Source organism: Scyliorhinus torazame, chromosome 1 (genome assembly GCF_047496885.1).
Source record: "Scyliorhinus torazame isolate Kashiwa2021f chromosome 1, sScyTor2.1, whole genome shotgun sequence".
Lineage (NCBI taxonomy): Eukaryota > Metazoa > Chordata > Chondrichthyes > Carcharhiniformes > Scyliorhinidae > Scyliorhinus > Scyliorhinus torazame.
The window spans coordinates 274,836,130-274,859,820 of NC_092707.1; the positions used below are offsets into that span (position 1 = coordinate 274,836,130).

General features: G+C 51.7%; 1 protein-coding gene across 5 annotated transcripts in view; it reads right to left on the reverse strand.

The window, feature by feature from the left end:
• The window catches only part of pak5 (p21 protein (Cdc42/Rac)-activated kinase 5), a 458,196-nt gene extending 435,204 nt beyond the window's left edge, over positions 1 to 22,992 (reverse strand). For 2 of the 5 annotated variants that reach the window (XM_072506321.1, XM_072506279.1), the window contains exon 1: positions 22,839 to 22,974. The gene's annotated coding sequence lies outside the window, so the exon portion shown is untranslated. Of the gene's footprint in view, positions 1 to 22,838 lie in introns of all 5 variants that reach the window. The other 3 variants (XM_072506274.1, XM_072506265.1, XM_072506242.1) reach the window with 3 other exon arrangements.
• Between the last annotated feature and the right edge of the window lie 699 nt (positions 22,993 to 23,691).

Below are 23,691 nucleotides of genomic sequence, written 5' to 3' on the forward strand. Positions count from 1 at the left end.
AAATACTATTTATTCCTCATCCAACACCTCAGAACAGACTACCGGATCATAAATCTTTCTTTTTGTGGAATCCTGCTATTACATTTCCCTATGTTTTAGTAACTTTGCTGTGAAACATTGCGGAAAGTCCATTTATAGCGAAAGGCATCTTTGAAAATGCAGTTATTTCTTTCTTTACAACTCAGGAGTCAGGTTCTAAACTGGAATCTGGTGCACACTAAAGCTATGAGGTGTGTGGCCTTGTCCAGCAGGGAGCTCAACACAAGTTCAATTCTTATTGGGTGCATAAAACACAACTAAAATGTGAGAGAGAGAGACATAAATAAGTACTTGCATTTTTATTTATTAACAAAAATAAATAGTAGCAGAGAAAACATAGTTTTGTGAAAGGGAAATCATGTTTTTTTTTAAAACAAACAATTTTATTGAGGTATTTTTTGGCATTATAAAGTTACAGATGACAGAAATATGCAAACATCAACAGAAAACCAACATTTCAACCAAACCATAATGCACATACCCATTCCTCTCCCACCTACACTCCCCACCTGTTTATCCCTCCTACTCTACCCTAATCTGCCCCCCCCCCCCCCCCCCCCCTGCTGACGCTCACTCTCCCGCGAAGAAGTCGATGAATGGTTGCCACCTTCGGGCGAACCCCAAAACAGATCCCCTCAAGGCGAACTGGATTTGTCCCACACCCAGAAACTTGACATGTCCGAAAGCAATAGTCTTTGGGGGTTTTGAGTCCCTCCATGCCAGCAGTATTCGCCGTCGGGCTATCAGGAAAGCAAAGGCCAGAACATCGGCCTCTTTCTCCCCCTGGACTCCCGGGTCCTCCGAAACCCCGAATATTGCCACCTCTGGATTCATCACCACCCTTGTTCTCAGCACCCGGGACATGACATCCACAAATCCCTCCCAGTACCCCCTAAGCTTAGGGCATGCCCAAAACATGTGCACGTGGTTCATTGGTCCTCCCGTGCACTTGTCCTCTACCCCAAAGAATTTGCTCATCCGAGCCACCGTCATGAGAGCCCGGTGAACGACCTTAAACTGAATCAGGCCGAGCCTGGTACATGTTGCGGTTGAGTTTACCCTACTCAGGGCTTCCGCCCATACCCCATCCTCCATCTCCCCGCCGAGTTCCTCCTCCCATTTGAGTTTCAGCCCCTCTGTCTGGGACTCTTCCCCGTTCATGAGCACCTTGTAAATATCCCTCTCCTCCAGAGACTATTCTGTCCTGAATCCCTATTGGCGGGAGGCGTGGGAAGGATGGGACCTGTCTGCGTACAAAGTCCCGCACCTGTAAGTACCTAAAGTCATTTCCTCTTTCCAGCCCAGCTTTCTCCTCCAAATCCCTCAAACTCGCAAAGTTCCCCTCCAGGAACATATCACCCACCCTCCTCACCCCCACCCACCGCCATGCTCGAAACCCTCCATCCATGTTCCCGGGGGCGAATCGATGGTTATCACAAATTGAAGTCCAGACCGACGCCCCCACCTCCCCTGCAGACCTTCTCCACTGGCCCCAAATCCGCAGGGCCGCCCCCACTACCGGGCTGGTGGAGTACCTGGCCGGCGCAAGCGGTAGGGGAGCCGTGACCAGGCCTGCCAAACTGGTGCCCCTGCAAGGGAAATCATGTTTGACAAATTTATTGGCGCTCCATGGGGAAGTAACAAGCAACATGGATAAAGTGGATGTGTTGTATTTGATTTCCAGAAGGCCTTTGACAAGGTGCCACATCAAAGATTACGAGTTAAAATGATGTAGTGTCATGTGAATGGCCCTTTAAGAAAAGTGTGCTTTATCAAATGGCTGCAGTGATGTCATTGTGTGGGTGGAGCTGAGTTTAGTTTCGCTTTCAGTTGGAGAGCTGTATTCAAAGCAAGTAGATGTGTATTGATCTCTCTCTCTCTGCAATCTAAAGAATGTCTCCAGATCACTTGATGATTTCAAAGTAATACCTGTTTATGTAAGGAATGCAAACCTACTGTCTTTGTTAAAAAGGTTTTTTTGACTTATGGATGTTGTTTGCAAAGTTATCAAGGGTTATCTATAGAGTACTGTATCTTTTTTGGGGGTTATCAGTGTTGGTAGTTGGTAAGATGTTTACTGTGGGTTTATAAAATGTTAACTGGATTCATAGAATAAACATTGTTTAAAAATACTTTTAGTTCTCTGTTGCATCACACCTGTAAAGTGGGCCCTTGTGCTCCCCATAACCAAAATCTATTAAAAGTTGTGGGTCAGGTGAACCCCATAATATACTTTGGTGTTCTCTAAACCCTGGCCCATAATAGTAGGGGTACATATCAGCATATACAACTCACTAGCCAGGGTATTCCTCAGATCTACACCCGCTTCACAGTGAAGTTGTTCACTTTGGCAGGAAGAATAACAAAACGGAGGGGGCAATTCTCCGCAAAGATTTCGAAGTGTTGTAGCGAGCGAGAATTGCCGCGAACTTCCTGGCGCTCGGCCCAGCGAGGCTGGCAACGCTATTCAACGTTAATTGGTCCACTTAACAAGGCCTTACGGGCTTCACGCCGCAAATGAAGGCTCGCCAGCTGATTTGTCGGCACCGTGCTCACCAGCCCCCCGCTAACATGGTCGAGCAGCACTTAAGCTACACTTGCTCAACCAACCCTAGCCAGCTCACAACAATGACGCCGAGGAGACCAGCCCCAAGATTCGGGGGCATTGACCTCAGGAGGCTGCTAGGCACTGTGGAGCCCAGGAGGGATGTCCCGTCCCTGTCCCCCCCCCCCCACCCCCCGAGGGTCCAGGAGCAACCAGTGCTGCCTGGGACGAGGTGGCGGCAGCTGTGAGAGCTGAGACTGTGACCAGGAAGACTGGCCTCCAGTGCAGGAAGATGGTTAATCTGACAGCACAAGTGAGTAGACACCAATGTCACCCGAGCAACCGTGCCACCACTGAGACCGCCGCCCCCCCCCCCCCATGGGAGTGTCTACCCCACCCCACCCCCATGAACCAAGCGTGTGGCTAATGATTCCCCTTCCAGAAGAGCTCTCCCAGAATAATTGAGAGAAGGCCCAGACTGGCGGTGGGGTGCCAGACATCAGGATCCTCACCACCTTCGAGGAGCATGCCCTGGAGGTGACCGGTGAGGCCGAGGACAGAGCGGTCACCAACACGGAGGCTGGCAGATATAAGTGAGGAACCACCGGGCCTCACTCAAAGGACTTGTCAAACGAGATTTGTTATTGCCTTACTGACTGACCCATCCTTCCCATTGAACACATTCCATTTCCCCGCAGGTCTTCCAGCCAACAGTGCCGGTCCACCCCGGGCGGCACCCTCTCTAGCCTCCTAGGAAACCACAACACTTTACAGGTGCATTACAAAACAAAAGATGACACCAAGCTACATTCGGAGATATTAATGCAATTGGTCCAAAGTTTGGTCAATATGAGGACTTTAATACAGGGACAAAAAAAAACAGAAGCTTCATACAGCTGCAGTACCCTGAGCAAAGAACATTTCAGCAAATGTTTGAGGGTGGAGGAGGCAACTATTTATTTCTCAGCAGTGACTACAGAGCTCAAGAGCACTCCCAAAAATAACTTTGTTCTGTACAAAGCTACATACCAGAAGGCAAACAATCCTATCTGTTAACTGAAAGACACATTTTAACTTAAGAGTACTGAAAGAGTCCTTCCTGTTATTTCCTTCATTCCCATTTATTTTATTGTATTATTTTTGGTCTGTGGACCCATAATCGGCATGTGCCTTTAGGCAGAAGACTCTGTTGAAACAGCCTGCCTGCCAAAACACTCAGTTCCCATGTTTTGTATTTTGGCAAGAGGAAACCAAACTCTTTGGCACCCAGTGGATCTTAGGAACAATCTTTGTAGGGACTTGGTTTGATTGGTTAACTGGCAAGCGGGGGGGGTTGGACAGGGACAGAGTTCTAGGTGACAAGTGGTGGGTTGGACAGGGACAGACTTCTAGATGACAACAGTCAGTGACTGGTTCAAGCCCAGACAGAAGTTAAGCCTGAAGAGAAAGTCGACAATCTTGCCAGATAAAACCATCAGGTCTAGAAAGTAGAAGTACCAAAACAAAAGACTGAACTTCAGAAAGACATCAACTGAAAGTCATCCCAGTGCATCAAGGATTCTTATTGTTTTATTTTTATGAATATTTTTCTTTCCCTTTCCACCATCCCTTCCCCTTTGCTGTGTGTGTGTGTGTGTGTGTGTGTGTGTATGTATGTATGTATAAATGGGGAGAATTAGAAAGGGGGGGGGGGTTTGGGAAAGGGGCAGTAGATAGTCAGTTACATTTTTTGTCTGTGTAAATACAATACTGAACATAATAAAAGGTTAATGGTCGTTGTAGTTTATCAGGCTCAGCCAAGGATCTAGGGTATTTTAAATAAAATCTAATTTCACCTGTGTTGCACCTCCGGACCAAGTAGGGCTGGAATTGACCGCACACGAGCCCAGGGTTTATGACAACTTGCAAAGAAGAGCACGAATGACTGAATTTTGAAGAGTGTAGAACGGGAATCAAGCTGAGAACTGAAGGAAGTGCTGCAGCACTACTAATGAGCTAAAATACATATTGCAATCATTACCTGTTAACGATTTACAACTGGCATCCTGCTCGTGCTGTGATAGCCTTGTCACCACCCACAAATTTGGGATCTTTGTTACAAACCAATCTTTCCACATTCATGCTGGAAGATTTTTTTTAAACTTTTAGTCATGGAAAAGATTTCAAAAGCATTACTGCTTAAAATAAATAGTGTTTCTGGGTGCATGGCCTAGTTACATTTTGTTCAATGCCAGTATTTAAACTCCATATGTTGCTCCTTCGACCTTTCGTCATCGAATCATATTAGCATAATCCTCTATTTTTTCTCCTCTTGAGTTTTGTCTAGCTTCTCCATAAGTGCATCGATGCTACTTGCCTCAGTTACTCCTTGTGCTTGTGAGTTCTACGTCTTTACCACTCTTTGGATATCGAATTTGTTCCTGAATTCCTGATTGGATTTATTAATAATTATCTAATGGGATGGAATTTTTCCAAAAAAATGGCAAAGTGTCAATCTCGGCGCGAAAACTGGTGCGATTCCCACCGGCATGATCCAGACCACAGTTTTTAGGCATTTGGGAAAAAAAAAGCTGGCCCCACGTGAAAAACGGCATGCCTGAGGCGTAAACTATCTGATTCACCTGCCCCAAGGATCATCTGAGCACATTAATGAACCTGCACTTAAATCAGCTCCATAGCCCTTGCTGTCATTCCAGCCAGGAGGATGACAGCAAGGAACCCTGCTACTCGATTCACGGAGGGGGCCCTCACTCGCATGGAGGAGAGACAGGCAATAATATACCCCAAGGCTGACAGGGGACTCTCCAGCAAGATAACGATTCCCACTTGGGAATTACACCACAGGTCAGTTCCAGCAGCCTATACAAGAGGACAAGAAAGATGAATGACCTACTCCGTTCTGCCAGGTTAAGTACTCCCTTTTTTCCTCTCTGCACGCCACCTTGCTTTCACTCCTTGGAATGTTACCTTGATTCCACATGTTGCCACCTCACAGGACTTCTGCATACAACCACCCACAAGCTTCCTCACACACCCGGCACTCCGCTTCAGAATTCCTCCCTGCTTATGAGCAGTGCCTACACTTGCCAGGTATCATCGATAGCTGTCGCTCCAGGCCGCTAGCTCAGATCATCCCCATTTGTGATAAGCATGCCCACAACTGCCGCAAGCGAGAATATTCGGGTGGTGGGATGCCTGAGCTGTTGATCCTGACCCCTTTTGAGAGAAAGTCCTGGAGCTCTCAGGGGAGAAGCAGGTGTCGCCTGTGCTGAGATCGAAGTGGGCCTGTGAGAGAAAAGAGAAAAGGCGGCATGGTAGCATAGTGGTTAGCACTGTTGCTTCACAGCTCCCAGGTTCGATTTCCGGCTTGGATCACTATATGTGCAGAGTCTGCATGTTCTCCCTGTGTCTGCATGGGTTTCCTCCAGGCGCTCCGGTTTGATCCCACAGTCCAAAGATATGCAGGCTAAGTGGATTGGCTATGCTAAATTGCCCTTAGTGTCCAAAAAAGGTTAGGTGGGGTTACTGGGTTACGGAGATCGGGTGGAAGTGTGATCTTAAGTCGGGTGCTGTTTCCAAGGGCTAGTGTAGACTCAATGGGCCGAATGGCCTACTTCTGCACTGTAAATTCTATAATTCTATGAAGAGCCACTATATATTCATCCAAGTGAGTTAAGACCATAAGACCATAAGACATAGGAGCGGAAGTAAGGCCATTCGGCCCATCGAGTCCATTCCGCCATTCAATCATGGCTGATTTCAACTCCATTTACCCGCTCTCTCTCCATAGCCCTTAATTCCTCGAGAAATCAAGAATTTATCAACTTCTGTCTTAAAGACACTCAATGTCCCGGCCTCCACCGCCCTCTGTGGCAATGAATTCCACAGACCCACCACTCTCTGGCTGAAGAAATTTCTCCTCATCTCTGTCCTAAAGTGACTCCCTTTTATTCTAAGGCTGTGCCCCCGGGTCCTAGTCTCCCCTGCTAATGGAAACAACTTCCCTACGTCCACCCTATCTAAGCCATTCATTATCTTGTAAGTTTCTATTAGATCTCCCCTCAACCTCCTAAACTCCAATGAATATAATCCCAGGATCCTCAGACGTTCATCGTATGTTAGGCCTACCATTCCTGGGATCATCCGTGTGAATCTCCGCTGGACCCGCTCCAGTGCCAGTATGTCCTTCCTGAGGTGTGGGGCCCAAAATTGCTCACAGTATTCTAAATGGGGCCTAACTAATGCTTTATAAAGCTTCAGAAGTACATCCCTGCTTTTATATTCCAAGCCTCTTGAGATGAATGACAACTTCTATGTGTCCCAGACCATTGACCTGGCCAGGTCGATCTGAAAAGTCAGTTGGCCCTAAAACTATCTTCAGAACAGAGATGTTTCAGTTTGGTCCTGAAAGTTTCTCTCTCCAAAGATTCTGCACAGACAAAAGTAGAAGCCTGGTTGTCAACTTTATTCAGGATTGGTATTTGAAATATATTCATTTGCTTCAATGGAATATTGTGACAGGTTGAGGAAGTTAAGCTTTTGTCTTTTACTTAAGACCTGCTGTAACTGTAAAACCATTTCTTTGTTGCTATTGTGGTTAATTCTGTGTTTAAATTAAAGTTTATTTTAACATAAAAGATACCTATGGGTCAATGTCTCCTGTGGTGTATTAACATTTCCTCACAGTTTTGCAAATTGCAAATAGTTGGATTTTCGTCTGGGATCTTAACATGCCAAATTAAATGTTATTGTTGCTCACCACTTTAAACGCCTCAGAATCATCAACCCACCTCCCAGTGGATTGATGCTTCTTCCCATCGGGTCGTAGGTGTTTTCAGTGGGCCTCCATGCCTGACAGATGGTTAGGCCCTCTAAGAGCAAATGTTTCAATCGCAGTGATAGGGCGTGGACATGATTCAGTGAACCCATGTGGAATTTACACATTCTCCCCGTGTCTGCGTGGTCTCACACCCACAACCCGCCAAATTGCCCCTTAATTGGAAAAAAATAATTGGGCCCTCTAAATTATTCTTTTTTTTTAAAATTATTCCGTGAACCTTAGACCCTCATCCCCTCATCCTCCTCAAGAGCAAAGGGACAAAGAAATGTAGCGCAGAACCTCACTTAGACATTAGCCAGAGACAACGTGCTCACAGCGTACTGACAGGACTCAGATATAGCCAGCAGCTGAGAAGCGTCAAAGGCCATTCCTCACTGCGAGTCTTCATGCCCCTCCTGCATTTACCGAGCAGCAGGCACTCCCCAGCATCTGTTCAATATCTCGGCCAACTTCATCCCCTGATCGCAGATGGGTCACAAAGACCTGGGGGGTGGACATGTTGTTTTACAGTGAGCTTGTCTTCCTTCATGAAACAGGATGCGATGAGGGTGTGTTTAGCCCTCCTGACCAATGCACACCTTGGTCCCTACCTGGCCACCATTCTCAAGCTCTTCAGCAGACTCTTCCTCAGCATCCTCAGGCATGTCCATTTCATCCAATGACACGTCACCCCTCCAGTTGTCCTCAGGGAGCTCCTCACCCCATTGCAGAGCCAGGTTGAGGAGGCCACTGCAGGCCATGACAATGTGGGAAGCACTCTGGGGGATGTATTGAAGGGCCTGAACCTGACCGGTCAAGGCAGCGGAACTGCATCTTCAACAGGCTCGATGACAACCTGTGTTGCACTGTGTGCCTCATCATACCTGCTGTCCACAATGGCCTGTAGACTCTGCATCGGCGTCTTCAGCCATGTCCTGATGAGGTATCCTTTGTCCCCAAGGAGGCTAGCTCGCTGTCCAAAAGTCTGACCACCCGCCCTGGACTTTGTGACACTTAGCCTGGGGTGTCCTTCGAAGAATTCAGGGATCTGCGACTGGCCAAGGATGTAGCTGTCATGCACGCTCCCTGCTGGAAATGCCTTTGGTGGTCGCACTCCAGCTGGACATTGAGCGAGTAGAAATCCTTCCGGTTGATGAAGGGAATGCCCAGGTGTCACGGAGCACAGAGAGCGGCACAGGTGCAGTCAATCGCTCCCTGCGCCTGTGGCAAACCAGCTATGTGTCCAAACCTCATAGCTCCCTCATCCCGCCAGACCACATCCAGATCAAAGTGGATGTAGTCCAGAGCCTGTACAAACACTGCATCCTTGACTTCACCGATGCACGTATGTCTGTGAAATACCAAAGAGATCCCCGTGGAGCCCTGGAAGGACACCGTGGCATAGGATTTGATGGCTGCCATAACCTTGGCAGCCACAGGGAGCAGGTGTCCACCACTGCCACATGCCATCAATTCTGCAATGACATGGCACTGATGCAGCACAGTCTCCTTCGTGAGGCGGAGTCTTCAACGGCAGATGGTGACGGACAGCTCCATGAAGGACACTCGAGTCCGGTAGACCCTTGGTCTTCTTCGGTGCCTTCATGCCCTCCGAACACAGGTGCATCCTCTAGTCCCTGATCCTACCCTGCGGCCCCGTGGTTTGATCTGCAGGGTCTTCGTTCGGAGCCACTGCACGTTGCTGCTGAAGTCTATACTCCTCCAGTGTAGCGATTACTAAGATAGCCAATTCCACTGGTTCCATCCCAAGATCGCTCGGAATCCTGTGAGGGATGAGCGAGAAAGAGAGAAAGACAGAGAGTCAGTTTGGTGTCACTCCTGCGGACCATAATTATCCCGTCTGACTCATTGGCCTTACTGACCTGGAAGCAGCCCGGCCCAGAGGCTCAGCTCCAGAGCATGACTGACCCAGGCCTATGCCCTCACCCACTTAGACTTGCCTGTGTCTTCCATCTGGGTTTCCCCTCCCTTAAGTTCACTACTACTTGGGTGTTCTTACAGAAGGGTCATGTGCTTCCTCATCCCAACTCTCCAAGGTCAACTGGATGGTTATGTCTACCTGGCGGGTGATGCTGAATCCTGATGGGCAGGTGTTGGGGTCCCAGCAGAGAAGCAACCTCATTGCCACTTTATCTGTAACACCAAGCTTTGAGCTCTAAACACGGAGGATTATCCAATTCCTTGACTTTGGGACTATGGGGAGCTGACATTGCTGAGGGTTAACCTTTGGTAGCCAATTAGTGTCACGAGCATGAGTCTTAGGGATGTTAGAGGGCACAATTGCTATCTGCTTCAGGAGAGCCAGTGTTAATAGGCATCCTTCTTACTCAGATTGCACAATTTTGAGATATCGGGCAGAATTCTCCATTTGGGAGACTAAGTGTTCACGCGGGAGTGAATACTTGCAGTTCGCATACCGTTGGAGGTGCTATTTTCGGAGCAATTCAAGACATGCTAATGGACCAGCACTCTGCCCATGTGAATCTAGAGCAATTCCTCATTCCCACTGACGTCGGATTCGCTGGGGCTGGAATTGGCACCGCAGAACTTGACAAGTTGGAGTTGCTTATAAGCACACCACTCCTCTCACACTCTCATTCCAACCAAGATGGCACCACGAAGAGCAGCACCACGCTTCGCAGACCTCGAGAGAATGTTGGATGCGATGGAGGAGAGGTGGGACACCCTCTTCCCGAGGATGGGCAGGAAGCCACCGCCCGCGGTTGTCAACTTGACCTGGGCTGAAGTGTCCTAGGCACTCAGCGCTGGGAGCCTCACCAGGAGGACTGGCATGCAGTGCCGCAAGATGGAACGACTTCCTTATGGCAGCTCGGGTGAGCCACCACTTTTGTTCCCCTGGTATCACGCCTGTCCTTCACTTCTCATATCATACCCCCCTCTCATGGAGACCAATTAAAAAAAACCCTCTCATGGAGAGCAATAAAAACCCAAGTGCCTGCATCTCCGTCACATCCCACCCTGCACCAAACCCCAACACCTGTATTGTCCTCTTTGGCCAAGTGCCTTGCACATACATGCCACCAGCTACAGATTCCCCATGTAACTCGCCTCTCAAGTGTCTTACCATGTCCTTTAGGTGTCACCTAGGAAAAGACGGCTCATAACAGAAGAGAGCGGGATAAGACCAGAGAGGCATCCCAGACCTCCAGGCTCTCACCCCTGCCGTGCAGAGGACAATGGTGTTATCCGGGGAGGTGCAGGAAAGGGTTATCTCCGAGGTGGAGATCAGCATGCAACAACCAAGCAAGGCCCAAATGCAAAACGATGTCCCTATAAAAAGTGAGTCACCCTTCTCCCGCAAAGCACTCCTTCCCAAGATCTCACCATGAGCCTCAACTTTTATCTTGCAAGATCACCATCAGGTCATATCGGCCTGTCTGGGGTATACCAACCCCAGCACACCCCAGAAGACCAGTCCGGTGACAACACTGACTTCTTGGCACTGCATTCACCTGAACCCTCCACTATCGCAGAGACCATCACCTCAGTGGGGCATTTTAGTGAAGAGGCACCATCTGGTGCGCACATCACACATGCTGCAGTACATCAGGTGAAGGTATGAACTCCCAAGGTAGTGGACAGTCGGAAGGCTGCTCAATCCCAGGAAACAGCTGTAGTCCAGACAGGTATCATAATGCATGGTACTCAGGCCAACACGAATGGGTGGTGTCTGCGGTGGAAGCCTTGGGTGAAAAAGTCACAGACATGGGTCAAGGAGTCCAAGGCTTGGGGCGCACTGTGCAGTCAATGGCTGAGGCTCAGGACAGGGGAGCCCCGTCACAGGCAGCCATGTACCAGACCCACGTTGCTGCAGCGCTCCAGAGCTTGGCCCAGTCACAAAGGGTCATGACTGAGGACGTCAAGAGCATTGGCCAGGTGCTGACTGACCTGGCCTATTCACAGAGGGACATGGCCCAGTCTCTGTGCTCCATGGTTGAGGGCGTCAACACCTTGGTGGAGACGAGAACGGGCAGCGCCAGGTGACGGTGGAGCCTCCGGAGCTCACTTCAGTCTCATCTCCGTAGCATGGAGTAGCCCAGGGACCATTGAGCACCCCAAGGGAGGAGGTGGTGATGCGGACGGTGCCTCCCACAGGGGATGTGCTGGAACACCGCAGCACTTTCTGAACCCTCCCCCACCCACACTGGCGCGTCTGATGGGCAGGGGGTCGAACAGGGTGGCACCTGACACCCGAAAGTTGACCGGGCCCACTCGGGTCCAGGAAATCCTGAGGACAGTTGCCAAAGGCATCTCAATTCAGAGGTGCGATACATAGCAGGCCGCATCCACTTCGGATTGCTGTCTGGGGCCATATCTAGAAGGAGCGGTAGACCACATAAGATAAGTTAGACATTAGTTAAGCTGGCATGGATGCTGCATATAGGTTAGAGGTAGGAGCCAGGGCACAATGATGTATATAGTCACTATTAAACACTTTTTCACCAACATTCCGACCTGCCTCAATCCTTTGTCTGAAGGATGCAAGCGGTGGCTGGGCTGGGTGTAGAGGTTGTGCCAAGTGGGAGGTTGGTGGTGTGGGTATTGCAGATGGAGGATAGAATGGGGCAGGGCCCCAGGACAACTGAATGATCCACCTGGGGCTCACCCTCAGAGGCGGTAGGGAACAGGGCCAAAAGTATGAGGCAGTCTTGTAGGACAGCTTACCCAGTGAGTATCACATGACCGCTCACCATCTCCATAAATCACCCCCACCCCGCCATGAAAAGAATATATGGGCCGTGTGATGGAATGGCTAGCACACATGCAGGGATCATCAGGCAAAGGAAGGTGATCCTGAAGACAGGAGTCCGACTTTGTCAAACAAGGGGGGAGCACCAAGAGCTCATCTCACAGAGAGTTGTCATCATCCTCCGTTCTGTGGACAAGACCCGCTGATACTGCCTGCCCAGGGCCAACACCCTGCAGTGATGCTGGTAGGACCCTCAGAGGGAAGAGGAGGAACTGGAATGGTGGCATGGAGTGAAAGAAGGGAGGGCTGGGGGGATGTGAGTGGCCATGGGGGAAGGGTGAATCAGTTGAAGGGGTTCGGGTGGGGAAGAGTAGTGGGGCAGGGTGACGGTTGCCGGTAGCCAGGCCTCTTAGTTTGCAAATCTGGAGGTGGAGATTGTCCCATGTGTAGTGGCCCTGGAGCACACGTTAGTGACCTGCCATACCAGCCCGGGCTCCATGCCCGGTTCTTCCTGACCATCCTCCTCATTAGATGAGGCCCGGTTATCTTCCTCCTCCTCCAGTATGTCGCCCCTCTGCTGCGCGATGTTGTGCAGAACACAGCAGGCCAGCACGATGTTCGAGACCCTCCTGGGGCTATATTGGAGAGCCCCACCAAAGCGGTCCAGGCATCGTAAGTGTATCTTCAGGATGCAGATGCACCGCTCAATAACATTCCTGGTTGCTCCATGGGCATTGTTATCGCGGTTCTTGCATTGGTCTGGGGCATCCGGACAGACGTCATTAGCCCACCCCTCATCCGAGGGAACCAACGAGTGCATATGCATTATGCATGTTGTCTGGCTATAAGGCATGCATGATGTGCGGCTAGTTGTCTCACACCAACTGCACATTCAGGCGGTAAAAGCCGTGCCAATTGGTGAAGGGCACCCCCTGGTGAGCCAGTGCTCATAGAGGGACATGTCCATCGATCCCCCTTTGGACCTGGGGAATGCCAGCAATGGTAGCAAATCCTACTGCCCGGGCATCTTGGTGGGCTTGGTCCAGATTAAAGTTTATATTGTCTGCTGCCCAGGCACATAGGGCATCCGTCACATTGCAGATGGACCAGCAGGGTGGCGCCTGGTTGTGCGGTGGAGAGGGTCACGATGTGCCACCAATCGCCTCCATACTTAGAGGCTTGGCATGGGAAGGTCCTACAGGGGGTGAGTGGGAAAAGTGCGCGTTTGCTGAGAGTGCAGCTGCAGTGTGATGTGGGTCATGGGTGTGAGAAACAGGTTTTGACAACCTGCCCGGGGGCAGGGTGGATGGGAGCCGGAGCGCGGTGAACAGGCAGGGCTTGGAGACAGCTTGTGGTCCTGCAGATTGGACTACCTTATAGTGCACTTGTTAAGGCCTATGAAATTGTTGAGGCCTTTGCTCGAGAGGGACAGTGTGCCAGGGAGGCTGCCAAAGGCCACGGTGCCTGTATCCTTTGATTGAGGTGAGCTCTGCTATTCCCCTACAGTCAGGCAGCGCTACTTATGAGTGCACTGAGGAATGCCACAGACTGAACTTGGCCATGCCCATCCTCTAGATGGGTCAACTAGGGTCTGAGGGTTTCCTGAGGGGTTTCCTGGGTGGGTTCCCAAATGACCAGAAGCTCAGTGAACATTTACAGGACACAGTGAGCAGTCAGCAGAGTGAGCAACCATGGCCTTTAACTAGTACCAAATGGGTGCGGTAAAACAAATACTGAAGCAATGGCAGCCTGAGCCAGGCCATCCTGATCCCAAGGGGGACACCCCAAATCCACGGAGCAGTCAGCAAGTCACTCCTCGTTGCTCCCGCCAGCCCTGGCAGCCACCCAACAAGTGGTACAATTTTAAACATTTTTTAAAAACTCTGCACACCTTCTCTCTCCCCCCTCAGCAGCCATGGAGCCCAGTCCCAGTTTGTAAATACCTGTAGTAAACCACGCTCGCGTGACTTCTGCTTGGAAGGGATGAAGCATCACGGAGGCCTGGAGCATAGTGGGTCAAATGCGCTAATCATATTTAAATGAATACGAATGTTACTTTTGAATGCCACCGCAATGCGCAAACCTCATTATCGCTATCAGGAAAGGACTGGGAGCATGGTGCCCAAATTGGCACTGGCCGTGCATCTCGATTTTGGCCAGGCTGCTGATTCGCCACCCAATTGCGGTTTGCGTTTGTGGAATTGCGAGGTGGAGTATTTCACCCCTCATTGCTGTCATGCCTCAACACTTAAGCCTCCTGAGCAGCTACTCCATAGGTTGAGGTCCTCTGGGGTGGGCATCGTCTTGTTTTCATTTTCAGGGGCTCATCCTTCCAGCCCACTAGGCCTGGCTCTTTGATGCTCATCACACCCCACCCCCCACCTCATCCAGCCGCCGCCCCGACCCAGACTCCCACGCCACAGACAGCAAACTTACACAGAAATGAAAGCATTCCCACACAGCAGTGAAAGCAGACTTCTGGACCACCGACACCAACTGTGACCCCCACCCTGCGAGGACAGCCTCATGCCTCAACAGCTGTCCTCCTCTTTCTTTACCACTCCCCACACGTGAGCTGCCCAGTGGCATGTCCCCTTGGCCTCCCTGGTATTCAGTGCACATGGTGGTGCTCATCTCCTTCCTGCCTCTCAGAGGTCATAACACCTGGTTCCCATTTTTAAAAAGCAATAGCAATTTGTGACAATGTGATGTCACATCTGGTGAGTGGGAATATTTGCTGAGGGCTGAAGTAGCAACGCTAACCCCGCTAAGTAGGTGCTAATGGATTCAAATTCATGTTAATCTGGTTCATGCCCTTCCTGCGTGTGAACCCGATTGCGTCATCGGGGTGGGCCCAGGAAGAACGCGTTCTGAAATCTCACCGGCGCAAATCCCGTTTTTGACCTCTCACGCTATTTAGCAGTCATTACGGGATTTGCGCCCACAGCTAACTGGCCGCTAAATCACAGCCATGATCTCTAGTTTTGGAATTCTTCACAAGCGAAAACATTTTTCTATATCTACCCTTTCAAAAAGTTAAAAGTCCTACAGTAGTTCCTCACTCAGCCTTTTATCTTCTAGATAAAAGAGGCCCAGCCTCTTCAACCTTTACTGATAAGTGTATCTTCTCAGTCCTGGTATTAGCCTTGTGATTTGTTCACCAGTACCTCCACAAACTTAGGAAAACTAAAGTCAATGAGGAACAAGGGTAATATTCTCCAGTGAATGGAATCATAGCTGGCATAAAGGAAGTTGGTTATTGTGAAAATGTCTAACATAAATGATTCATGTGTTTTCATAGAACAACCTTTGGCTTGGGGAATGAATTGTTAAACACAAGTTGAGCAGGAATCATTGGTGATAGGTTAGCATAGAGGACGTTAAGAAATTGCCATTTAAAGGGTGGTCTGCGTTTATTTAATAAGGTCAGAGTTGTGGGAAAGTACAAAACAATGAGTGGCCCTTTCTGAGATTTGTGGTGGAGACAATGGGCGTCATTCTCTGACCCCCCGCCGGGTCGGAGAATGGCCGTTGGCCGCCGTGAATCCCGCCCCCGCCCCCGCCGAAGTCTCCGCTCCCGGAGATTGGGCGGGGGCGGGAATCCAGCCGCGCCGGTTGGCGGGACCCCCCGCTGGATTCTCCGGCCCGGATGGGCCGAAGTCCCGCCCAGGAATTGCCTGTCCCGCCGACGTAAATCAAACCTGGTATTTACCGGCGGGACCAGGCAGCGTGGGCGGGCTCCGGGGTCCTGGGGGGGGGCGCGGGGCGATCTGACCCCGGGGGGTGCCCCCACGGTGGCCTGGCCCGCGATCGGGGCCCACCGATCCGCGGGCGGGCCTGTGCCGTGGGGGCACTCTTTCCCTTCCGCCTCCGCTACGGCCTCCACCATGGCGGAGGCGGAAGAGACTCTCCCCACTGCGCATGCGCGGGAAACTTTCGGCGCCCGCTGACGCTCCCGCGCATGCGCGGGGAAACTGACAGCGGCCGCTGACGCTCCCGCGCATGCGCCGCATTTCCGCGCCAGCTGGCGGGGCATCTAACGCCATTTCCGCCAGCTGGCGGGGCGGAAATCCCTCCGGCGTCGGCCTAGCCCCTCAATGTTGGGGCTAGGCCGCCAAAGATGCGGAGACTTCCGCACCTTTTTGCCGGCGCGATGCCCGTCTGATTTGCGCCGGCTTTGGCGCCAGTCGGCGGGCATCCCGCCGTTGGGGGAGAATTTCGCCCAAGATGTCTACAGTTGTCCTCTTAGGGGTTTTAATTAATCAGAAAATGCTGGATACATTCAGCAGGTTGACAGCATCTGTGTAAAGAGAAACAGAGTTAATGTTGAGTCCATATGATTCTCCTACAGAACAGATGCTGCCAGACCAGCTGAGTTTATCCAGCATTTTCGGTTTGTATTTCAAATTTGCATCCATGGTATTTTGCTTTTATTTAAGTTACTCTTATCGTTTCCCAGAATAAAGGGGAGGTTTAGAAATTGCAGATGAATAGTTTGAATCTCTATCTGGACATAGAATCTGAAAGCAGCTTTGAGAAGCAGAGAGAAATCTACCAGGAGTTGTAGATAAGAAACAAAGGGCTATCAGAAACCAAGGGTGTTTTCTGATTTTGGAGTCACTCAGCAAGAAAGATGTGAGGCCCATTCTTGATCTGGGGTGTCCACAATTGTTAGATGTTGAAGGTGAGCTGGAGGAGCTAGGTGTTAATGAAGTGACCACAAGAAATCTCATATCTCAGAGAATAGCAGGGGCATCTTCAAAGTGAACTCCCGAGACCTATAACATGCCTTGGTTTGGTCCCAGGGGAATTAAACCTTTAAGATCCTATAAAAACTAGGGGAATTCTTGGGTGGAAATAGCAGTAGAATGGAGAGATATCCTATTGAGATTTTCAGGCTTAAAGAATAAATGTTTAAAAAATATAAGCTGGAATTCTCCACCACCTGCCACACAGTGAGCTCTCCCATGGTGCAGCCGAAGAGCCATTGGAAATTTCCATTCACATCAGCTGGACCGGAAAATTCCAGCCCTTGTGTTAAGTTAGTAGCATTTGCTTTGTTGAAAACGTGAAAGCTTGTGGCATAATCCTTTCAGTTAATAACTGGAATCTGAATTTCTTTTTAAAAGGTTACTGGTCTCCCTCAAGATCATAACATTATAGTCATGGAGGCCAATCATCTAGGTCCCAGAGTTTGTCTGGCAGCACCCAAGTCCAATTACTTTAGCTCCTTTATCAGTAACCTGCTCTCCAAGCAGTAGGGCTGTTTGCTGATGACTGCACAGCTCCATTCAAAATTCCTCAGATAGACAACATCATCAATATGCAGGGTGTCATCATTGACCAGGAACGTAAATAAATCAGCCACATAAATGGTATGGATACCAGAATAGGTCAGAAACTGGGTATGCTGTAGCGAGTAACTCACCTCTCACTCGCAAAACCTGTCTACTACCTATAAGACACACCTAGGACTGTGATGGGACACTCTCCACACGTCTGGTTGGGTGCAACTCCAACAACTCAAGAAGCTCAACATGATCTGGGACAAGGCAATCAATTTGATTGGCATCCTTTCACTGACTTTATTTAGATCCAATTTATCATTCACACACAAATAACCAAATCATGTTCATAACACGTACAGTTTTAACTTCACTGTAAAAACAATTACATTAACTAACGATGCATTGAATTAAATTGTATCATCTAGAGATATATGTTGATTCACAGAAGGCTTTTTAAAAATGTTTACAGCTTTACCTATAACGTTTATCATTCTATGTTTTGGTTTACTTCATAAATTTAATTATTTCACATACTTTCTATATACAATATCCCTGTGGAATAAAGTAACCCCATTCTCCTTTATGCATTTGTACTAAATGCTTCAAAAAGGCTATAGTAGCAATTAAAAGATTTTCAAAATGATCATCCAATCTGTTTCAGATGTACAAAGTTTCCAATTTTCCTATCTCTTCCTTCAAACAATAGAATTAAAGATGCAAGTTTCCTTTCACCTTTAGTAGGACTCGTTCAACCAGATTTCTACCAAGAACTATTTTGATATTCAGGAATAGGTTGCATATGACGCAGTGTACATTTGCAAAGACGTTTGAGGGGTGTTGTCAGAGGAATTTTTACATATTGACAACATAACTATTCAAAGAGTAACTTTGGTGGACTGAGAAAAGGCCATATACTAATAAATATATCAAATGAACCTTTAAGATCGTAGAACAAATATTGACACAGCTACTTAAATCAAACTTTGGTGTCAAGCAAACATAATTTGTCAGTTTAGACTGGAATTTAAATCCTCACACTTTGTGAACCTTATCTCAATTTCCCACACAAATCCAGATTCTTGGACATTTATAGACTTCTACAATGCAAAAGAAAACTCCAATTACATTTAGTCCACAAATTATGCACCATCCTTTGCAACAGTTCTGATCAGTTTTTGAGGTGTGGTATTAAGTTTCTATAGGATGGTTCAATGGAACACTATGGAGGCAGGGGGGGGCGCCGGTCAGAAGAGGAGGAGGAGGGGGGGGGGGGGGTGGCGGCCGGTCAGAGGAGGAGGCGGGGGCCGGTCAGAAGAGGAAGGGGCGGGCGGTCAGAAGGGGGGGGGGGGGAGGAGGAGGAGGAGGGGGAGGAGAAGGAGGAGGGAGGGGGAGGAGAAGGAGGAGGGTGGGGGGGGGGGGGTCGGCCGGTCAGAGGAGGAGGGGGTGCCGGTCAGCAGGAAGGGGAGGGCGGTCAGAAGAGATGGGGGGCCGGTCAGAAGAGATGGGGGGGCTGGTCAGAAGAGGAGGAGGAGGGGGAGGAGGAGGGGGAGGGGGAGGAGGAGGGGGAGGGGGAGGGGTCAGAAGAGGAGGAGGTGGGGGGGGGCAGCAGGTCAGAAGAGGGGGGGGGGCCTGCCAGTCAGAAGAGAAGGGGGGGGCGGTCAGAAGAGAAGGGGGGGCGGTCAGAAGAGAAGGGGGGGCGGTCAGAAGAGGAGGAGGAGGGGGAGGGGCGGCCGGCCAGAAGAGGGGGGGGGGCGGCAGGTCAGAAGAGGATGGGGGGGGGCCTGCCAGTCAGAAGAGAAGGGGGGGGGCGGTCAGAAGAGAAGGGGGGGGTCGGTCAGAAGAGAAGGGGGGGCCGGTCAGAAGAGGAGGAGGAGGGGGAGGGGGCGGCCGGTCAAAATAGGGGGGGGCGGCCGGTCAGAAGAGGAGGGGGGGGGCCTGCGGTCAGAAGAGAAGGGGGGGGCGGTCAGAAGAGAGGGGGGGCGGTCAGAAGAGAAGGGGGGGCGGTCAGAAGAGAAGGGGGGGCGGTCAGAAGAGAAGGGGGGGCGGTCAGAAGAGAAGGGGGGGGCGGTCAGAAGAGAAGGGGGGGCGGTCAGAAGAGAAGGGGGGGCGGTCAGAAGAGAGGGGGGGGCGGTCAGAAGAGAAGGGGGGGCGGTCAGAAGAGAAGGGGGGCCGGTCAGAAGAGGAGGAGGAGGAGGGGGAGGGGGCGGCCGGTCAGAAGAGGGGGGGGCGGCCGGTCAGAAGAGGAGGGGGGGGGCCTGCGGTCAGAAGAGAAGGGGGGGCAGTCAGAAGAGAAGGGGGGGGCGGTCAGAAGAGAAGGGGGGGCGGTCAGAAGAGAAGGGGGGGGCGGTCAGAAGAGAAGGGGGGGCGGTCAGAAGAGAAGGGGGGGGCGGTCAGAAGAGAGGGGGGTGGTCATAAGAGAGGGGGGGTGGTCATAAGAGAGGGGGGGTGGTCAGAAGAGAAGGGGGGCCGGTCAGAAGAGAAGGGGGGGCGGTCAGAAGAGAAGGGGGGGGCGGTCAGAAGAGAAGGGGGGGCGGTCAGAAGAGAAGGGGGGGGCGGTCATAAGAGAGGGGGGGTGGTCATAAGAGAGGGGGGGTGGTCAGAAGAGAAGGGGGGCCGGTCAGAAGAGAAGGGGGGCCGGTCAGAAGAGAGGGGGTGGTCAGAAGAGGGGGGGGGTCAGAAGAGAAGGGGGGGCGGTCAGAAGAGAAGGGGGGGGCGGTCAGAAGAGAAGGGGGGGGCGGTCAGAAGAGAAGGGGGGGGCGGTCAGAAGAGGAGGAGGAGGGGGAGGGGGGCGGCCGGTCAGAAGAGGGGGGGGGGCGGCCGGTCAGAAGAGGGGGGGGGGGCAGTCAGAAGAGGGGGGGGGGCAGTCAGAAGAGGGGGGGCAGTCAGAAGAGGGGGGGGCAGTCAGAAGAGGGGGGGGCAGTCAGAAGAGGGGGGGGCAGTCAGAAGAGGGGGGGGCAGTCAGAAGAGGGGGGGGGCAGTCAGAAGAGGGGGGGCAGTCAGAAGAGGGGGGGGCAGTCAGAAGAGGGGGGGGGCAGTCAGAAGGGGGGGGCAGTCAGAGGGGGGGGGCAGTCAGAGGGGGGGGGCAGTCAGAGGGGGGGGGCAGTCAGAGGGGGGGGGCAGTCAGAGGGGGGGGGCAGTCAGAGGGGGGGGCAGTCAGAGGGGGGGGGCAGTCAGAGGGGGGGGGCAGTCAGAGGGGGGGGCAGTCAGAGGGGGGGGCAGTCAGAGGGGGGGGCAGTCAGAGGGGGGGGGCAGTCAGAGGGGGGGGGCAGTCAGAGGGGGGGGGCAGTCAGAGGGGGGGGGCAGTCAGAGGGGGGGGGCAGTCAGAGGGGGGGGGCAGTCAGAGGGGGGGGGCAGTCAGAGGGGGGGGCAGTCAGAGGGGGGGGGCAGTCAGGGGGGGGGGGCAGTCAGGGGGGGGCAGTCAGGGGGGGGGGCAGTCAGGGGGGGGGGCAGTCAGGGGGGGGGGCAGTCAGAGGGGGGGGGGCAGTCAGAGGGGGGGGGCAGTCAGAGGGGGGGGGGCAGTCAGAGGGGGGGGGGCAGTCAGGGGGGGGGGGCAGTCAGAGGGGGGGGCAGTCAGAGGGGGGGGGGCAGTCAGAGGGGGGGGGGCAGTCAGAGGGGGGGGGGCAGTCAGAGGGGGGGGCAGTCAGAGGGGGGGGGGCAGTCAGAGGGGGGGGCAGTCAGAGGGGGGGGCAGTCAGAGGGGGGGGGGGCAGTCAGAGGGGGGGGGGCAGTCAGAGGGGGGGGGGCAGTCAGAGGGGGGGGGGCAGTCAGAGGGGGGGGGGCAGTCAGAGGGGGGGGGGCAGTCAGAGGGGGGGGGGCAGTCAGAGGGGGGGGGGCAGTCAGAGGGGGGGGGCAGTCAGAGGGGGGGGGCAGTCAGAGGGGGGGGCAGTCAGAGGGGGGGGCAGTCAGAAGAGATGGGGGGGGCAGTCAGAAGAGATGGGGGGGGCAGTCAGAAGAGATGGGGGGGCAGTCAGAAGAGAGGGGGGGCAGTCAGAAGAGAGGGGGGGCAGTCAGAAGAGAGGGGGGGCAGTCAGAAGAGAGGGGGGGCAGTCAGAAGAGAGGGGGGGCAGTCAGAAGAGAGGGGGGGCAGTCAGAAGAGAGGGGGGGGCAGTCAGTAGAGAGGGGGGGGCAGTCAGTAGAGAGGGGGGGGCCGTCAGAAGAGAGGGGGGGCCCGTCAGAAGAGAGGGGGGGCCCGTCAGAAGAGAGGGGGGGCCCCGTCAGAAGAGAGGGGGGGCCCCGTCAGAAGAGAGGGGGGGCCAGTCAGAAGAGAGGGGGCCAGTCAGAAGAGAGGGCACAAGAGAAGCGCATTAAATCCTACCCCTGATTCAGCTTGTAAACGATTTATATTTAGTTATTGAAATAACATGTATATAATAAGTCACTGATCAGAGAACCCAAGGTGCAGTGAAGTTTAAAATGGTGAATTACAGCAAAACATGTTTACATTGTAAATGTGTTCAATATACCCCACCATGCATGAGGCATCAGAGATAGCAGGATCTACAATATATTGTAATGTGTTCTTCAAATGACCACATTAAAGTTCTGTTACAATACAAATGTGTTACTGATTACAGATAGAAACACCAAAATCAGATAAATGCTCTTTTGTATTCTCAGAATAGCAAGAAACAGATAAAAATAAAACAAAATAATACATAAATCAAATATTGTACAGAATTTCAAGATATGGCCAGTCAAATGGAACTGCATTTTATATAATACAGGTACAAGGTAATCACCCAGCATTTGTGTCTTTGACAATTGCCCCCTAAAAAAAAAAATACCCAATCTCTTATATATATATCCAGTGTGAACATTTTTGTAAGTCACTCTTTTCATACAATGCTGATAGATAAACAACACAATTCCACTTCAAGCCGTGGCTGCAATACCGTGCTGCAGAATATGATGTACAAAGCTGGAGGGCACTGGAGAAAGCATATGCCAAAGAAATGCCAAACCTGCTTTTAAAGGGTTATCGCATTCAAGTGGAAGAATGGAACGAGACAGCAAAGAGGCTGCTCCTAAATAGGGGTTTTGATGGCACTTGTGGAGACCCGAGTGCTATTTAAATGGGAGAGAGGGAAGAGACACACTGACATTTAGGAGACCACGACCCCATTGCCCAGCACTGGCTTCAATAAGATCACCAGCACTGCACCTGTTCCTAACCAGGGGGTGCAATTAGAGCAGGATAGACAGCCGGCAGGCAGTCCAGCTGGGTATTTCAGCACCACACTCTTTGTCTGGAAGGCTGTGGAGAAAGTTAATATCATTCCCGTGTTAGACTAAAACAAAGCTGCTGCCAGGCTGCACTTTAACCGGTCCCCGAACACCAACCGCTTGATTGAACCATCAGGGACACGATGTCACGGCCATTTAAACAGTGTTCTGAAATAACACATTATAACCTTACCTTATTTTGGAAGATTAAAAGATATTTCCGTGGTACAATATCGGTCGCTCCCTCAACCGTTACTCCACGGTCGCCATATTCCGCTGTCCACACACCGTGAGGAGGTTGCCACATCCGGGCCGAGGAGAGGGGCGGGGCCAGGCACGCGGGGAGGGGGGGCGGCGCCAGTCACAGACAAGGATGGGGCCAGGCACGCGGGGGGGAACGAGGCGGAACCAGGCACGCGGGGGGGGGAAACGGGCATGCGGAGAAAGGGCGAGGCTGAGCACATCGAGGGCGAGACCAGGCACGCGGGAGATGGGGCGGGGCTTGCGATGTCAATGCGACGTCCTATCGCTGGACCGCGGGGGCACGGGCAGGGTGGGGAATGGGGCCGGTTCACGGGGAGAGGGCGTGGTTCACGGGGAGAGGGCGTGTCCTATGTGTGGCGCATGCGCGGGAGTGACGAGAAGGGATACTATGGAGCTGCAGTGGGCACGTGGTCCATTCACACCTCTGTGGCCCAGCACTTTGAAGCGACATTCAGAATACACCAGCATGCAGCTCATCAATTCCATAATCAAAAACCATCAGTTTCAAGATAGCTTTGTTAGATTGATTCATAATCATTCTATAAATCCCATTCAAAACATTTCCCAAACTTGACAACTTGTGTAATTTAGAATTGATCTTCTGCACCAAAGGATACTTTCATCTGTTCCCCCTTTATTTGTAGACCATGTCTAAGCAATCAAGTTTTAAAGGTATTCATCATTGAACCTGAGGAGTGACATTCCCAAGGCTAATGACCTGGGGACACAGGTTCTAATCCGACCATGGTAGTTGGTGGAATTTAAATTAAATTAATAAATCA